The following is a 5,120-nucleotide window of genomic DNA, read 5'->3' as shown; positions in this document are numbered from 1 at the left end:
TCCCTGCTTTCAGCTAAGATCTATCTAACATTAGCTACAATATCCCTAGTACCATGACCCCTTCTAAACTCAGCCTGGACTTCTGGAAGTTCTCTGCTGATGTGTTGTTCCAGTCATTTTGGGATAATCTTTAAGGTTAGGGCTAAGTTTAGGCCTAGCATTTAAGCGAGGGTTAGGGTTAGGGTTAAAGCAAGGCTTGGGGATTGGGTAAGGACTAGGGTTAGGTTTAGTGTTAGGGTTAGGGTTAGAGTTAGGATTAGGGTTAGGGTTAAGGTTTGGGTTATTATTAGTGCTAGGGTAAGGGTAAGAACAAGGTCTAGGGCCAGGGCTAGAGCTACAGTTAGGGCTAGGGATGGGGCTAGGGTTAAAGCAAAGGTGAGTGCTTGGGAGAGGACTAGGACTAGGATTAGGGTTAGGATTAGGGCTAGGGTTACTGTTAAGGTTAGGGCTAGGGCTAGGGTTAGTGTTAGGGTTATTATTGGATTAGTGTGAGGGTATCGGTAGGGCTGGGGCTAGAGCTAGGGTTAGGGCTAAAGCTAGGGCTATGGTTAGCACTAAGGTTAGGGTTAGGGTTAGGGTTAGGGTTAGGCCTAGGTTTAGTGCTAGAATTAGGGCTAGGGTTAAAGCAGGGGTAAGGGATTGAGTTAGGATTAGGGCCAGGGTTAGGTTTAGGGTTAAGCCTATGGCTGGAGCTAGGGTTAGGACTAGGTCTAGGGTTAGGTTTAGGGTTAGGGCTAAGGCTAAGGTTAGGGTTAGGGTTAGGGTTAGGGCTATGGTTTGGGCTAGTGTTAGGGTTAGGGCTATGGTTAAGGTTAGGGTAAGGGTTAGGGCTTGGTCTAGGGTTAGAGCTAGGGCTAGGGTTAGGGCTAGTTTTAGGGTTAATGTTAGGGCTAGAGTTTGGATTATGTTTCCGGTTAAGGCTAGGGTAGCATTAGTATTAGAGTTAAGGCTATATTTAGGTCTAATTTTAGAGCAACGTTAGTACTCAGGTTAAAGCCTTGATTAGCGCTTGGGTTAGGACTATAGCTAGGTTTAGCTTAGGGTTAGGGCTGGGGTTATGTTTAGCTTTAGGGTTAGGGCTAAGGTTAAAGCAAGGGTTAGGGCTAAGCTTAGCGTTATGGTTAGTGCTAGAGTAAGGATTAGGGTTAGGGTTAGGACTAGCGTTAGGGCTAGGATTAAGGTTAGGGTTAGGGCTAGTGTTAGGACTAGGTCCAGGGTTAGTTTTAGGGCTAGGATTAGGGCTAGGGTTAGCACTAGGGTTAGGGCTGTTGTTAGCGCTAGGGTTAGGATTAGGGTTATGGCAAGAGTTAGGGTTAGGGTTAGTGCTAGCGCTATGGTTAGAGTTAGTGTTATTAGGAGTAGTGTAAGGGTAAGTGTAGGGCTAGAGCTAGGGTTAGGACTAGAGGTACGGCTAGGTTTAGCATTAGGGTTAGGATTAGGCTAAGGCTAGGGTTAGGGTTAGGGATAGGATTAGGCCTAGGTTTAGTGCTAGAGTTAGGGCTCGGGTTATTGCAGGGGTTAGGGCTTGGGTTAGGACTAGGTCTAGGGTTAAGGTTAGTGTTAGGTTTAGGGTTAGGGTTACGCTTAGAGTTACTATTAGGGCTAGCGTGAGGATAAGGGCAAGTGCTAGGGCTATGGCGAGAGTTAGGGTTAGCGGTAGAGTTGGTATTAGGGTTAGGCTTACGACTAGGGTTAGGCTTTGGTTTAGAATTAGGGCTATGGTTTTGGCTCTGGTTATTCTTAGGGTTAGGGCTATGGTTAAGGTTAGGGTAAGGGTTAGGGTTAGGGTAAGGGGTAGGTTTTGGTCTAGTTTTTAGCAAGCGTTAGGCCTAGGGTTAAAACAAGGATTTGGGCTATGGTTAGGGTTAAGGTTAGGGTTAGGTTAGCACTATGGCTAGTTTTAGGGTTAAGGCTAGGGGTAGGATTAGGGCTAGGGTGAGAATAAGGGCAAGGGCTAAGGCTATGGAGAGAGTTAGGATTAGCGCTAGGGTTGGGCTAAGGTAAAGCAAGGTTTAGGGCTAGGGTTAGGGCTATGGTTAGGCTTTGGGTTAGGGTTAGGGTTAGGGTTAGGGCTATGGTTAGGGTTAGGGTAAGGGCTAGGGCTAGTGTTAGGGTTAGGGTTAGGGTTAGGATTAGGTCGGGTTTAAGCAAGGGCTAGGCCTAGGGTTAAAACAAGGTTTAGGGCTGGGTTTAGGACTGGGGCTAGGTTTAAGGTTAAGGTTAGTTCTAGGTTTAGGGTTATTATTCCGTGTAGGATGATGGTAAGGGCAAGAGCTAGGGTGATGGCGAGAGCTAGGTTTAGGGCTAGGGTTTAAGAAAGGTTTAGTGCTACGGTTAAAGGAAGATTTAGGGCTAGGGTTAGGGTTAGGGCTAGGGTTTGGGTAGGTTTAGGGTTCAGGTTAGGGTTAGGGCTAGGGCTATTGTTAGGAGTAGGGCTGGGGTTAGGGTTAGGGTTAGGGCTAGGGTCAGGGCTAGGCTTAAGCTTATGGTTATTATTAGGTCTAGGGTTACGGTTAGAGCAAGGCCTAGTTGTAGGGCGAAACTAGGGTTAGGGCTATGGTTCGGGCTAGGGTTAAAGCAAGGGTTAGGGCTAGGGTTAAGGCTAGATTTAGGGTTTGGTTTAGGGCTAGAGTTAGGTCTAGTGTTGGCGGTAGGGTTAGGTTTAGGGTTTGGTTTAGGGCTAGGGTTAGGTTTAGGGTTTGGTCTAGGACTAGGGTTATGTTTAGTGTTTGGGCTAGGTCTAGGGCCAGGATTAAAGCAAGGGTTTGTGCTAAGGTTAAAGCAATGGTTATGGCTTGGTTTAGGACTCGGGCTAGGGTTAGGGTTAGGTCTCGGTTAAGGCATAGGGTTTAAGGAAGGGTTAGAGCTAGGGCTGGGTTAGGTTTAGGTTTAGGTTAGGGTTATGGTTAGGATTAGGGCTAGGACTAGGGCTAGGTTTGGGGTTACGGCTAGGGCTAATGTTAGGGTTTGGTTTAGGCCTTGGATTAGAGCAAGAGTTAGGTGTAGGTTTAATGCAATGGTTAGGACTTGGGTTAAGAGTAGGGCTAGGGTTAGGTTTAAGTTTAAGGCTAGTGTTGTGGTTATGTTTACAGTTAGGGTTAGGGCTAGGGTTATAGCAAGGGTTAGGGTTAGGAATAGGATTAGTGCTAGGATAAGGTTAGGGTTAGGGCTAGGGTTATTCTTAGGGTTATTATTAGGGCTAGGGTGAGGATAAGGGCAAAGACTAGGGCTACGGCAAGATTTAGGGTTAGCGCTAGGGTTGGGGCTAAGGTTAAAGTAAGATTTAAGGCTAGGGTTAGGCTTAGGGTTAGGGCTGTGGTTAGGTTAGGGTAAGGGTCAGGGTTAGGCCTATGGTTAGGTTTAGGGTTGGGGTTAGGGATAGGGTTAGGTTTAGGGTTAGCGTTAGGGCTAGGGTTATAGCAAGGGTTAGGTTTAGGACTAAGGTTATTGGTAGGGTAAGGGTTAGATTTAGTGTTAGGGCTAGGGCTAGGGCTAGGGTTAGGACTAGGGTTAAGGTTATTGTTATGGTTACGGTTAGGGTTAGGCTTATGCTTATTATTACGGCTAGGCTGAGTATAAGGACGAGGTCAAGGGTTAGGATTAGGGTTAGGGTTAGTTGTAGGGTTAGTGCTAGGCTTAGAGCTAGCCTTAATTTTGCGGTTATTATTAGGGCTAGGGTGAGGTTAAGGGCAAGGGTTAGGGCTATGGCAAGAGGTAGGGTTAAAGCTAGGGTTGGGGCTAGGGTTAAAGCAAAGGTTAGGGCTATGATTAGGTTGCATGTTAGGGTTAGTGTTAGGATTAGGGTTAGGGTTAGGGCTAGGGTTAGCGCTAAGGTTAGTCTTGGGTTTAGGGTTAGGGCTATGGTTAAGGCCAAGGTTAGGGTTAGGATTAGGATTAGGGATAGGGTTGGGACTAGGGTTAGGGTTAGAGTTAGGGATAGCGCTAAGGTTAAGACTTGGGCTAGTGTTAGTCTTAGGGATAGGGCTAGCGCTAGGGTTAGGTTTAGGGCTAAGATTAGGGCTAGGTTTTAAACAAAGATTAGGGCTAGGGTCAAAGCAAGGGTTAGAGCTTGGGTTAGGTTGCGTGTTAGGGTTAGTGTTAAGTTTATTGTTAGGATTAGAGCTAGGGCAAGGGTTAGGGTTAGGGTTAGGTTTAGGTTTAGGCCTAGCATTTAAGCAAGTGTTAGGGTTAGGGTTAAAGCAAGGCTTAGGGCTTGGGTTAGGACTACGGCTAGGGTTGGTGTTAGGGCTTGGCTTAGGGTTAGAATTATGGTTAGGGTTATAATTAGTCCTAGGGCCAGAGTTAATGTTAGGGTTAGGGATGGGGCTAGGTTTAAAGCAAAAGTTAAGTCTTGGGAGAGGCCTAATGCTAAGGTTAGGGTTAGAATTAGGGCTAGGGTTATGGTTAGGGTTAAGATTAGGGTTATGGTTAGGGCTAGGTTTAGTCCACGGGTTAAAGCAAGGTTTAGGGCTAGGGTTAGGGTTACGTTTAGGGTTAGGTTTATGGCTAGGTTTGGCCTAGGGTTAAAGCAAAGGTTAGGGCTAAGTTTAAAGCAAAGTTTTGGGCTTGAATTAGGACTAGGGCTAGGTTTAGGGTTAGGGTTAGGTTTAGGGCTAGGGTTATGGTTAGGTTTAGGTTTAGGGTTAGGGCTAGTGTTAGGTTTAGGGCTAGATTTAGGGTTAGTGTTAGGACTAGTGCTAGGGCTGAGTTTAGGCCTAGGGTTAAAGCAAGTGTTAGGGCTAAGGTTGAGTTAGGTTTAGGGTTAGGTTTAGGGCTTGGAGTAGTGTTTATCGTTAAGGCTAGGGTTAGTGTTAGGGTTAGGGTTAAGGCTAGATTTAGGCATAGGTTTAGAGCAAGGGTTAGGGCTATGGTTAAAGACATGGTTTAAAGGCTTGTGTTAAGACTATTGTTAGGCTTAGGGTTAAGTCTGGGGTTATGGTTAGGACAAAGATTAAAAACAAGGGTTAGGGTTAGGGCTAGGGCTAGGCTTAGGGCTAGGGTAAGGGTTAGGTTTAGGGTTAGTTTTAGGACTAGGTTTCGGGCTAGGGTTAATATTATTTTTAGGGTTAGGGTTAGGGCTAGAGCTTGGATCAGTTTTAGGGTTAGGGTTATGGTTTTTC

Source organism: Elephantulus edwardii, unplaced genomic scaffold, assembly GCF_000299155.1.
Source record: "Elephantulus edwardii isolate Elephantulus edwardi_28Jun2011 unplaced genomic scaffold, EleEdw1.0 scaffold00443, whole genome shotgun sequence".
In the NCBI taxonomy this organism is placed as follows: Eukaryota; Metazoa; Chordata; class Mammalia; order Macroscelidea; family Macroscelididae; genus Elephantulus; species Elephantulus edwardii.
The sequence above is the reverse complement of the archived record's forward strand: the minus strand, read 5'-3'. Positions refer to the sequence as shown.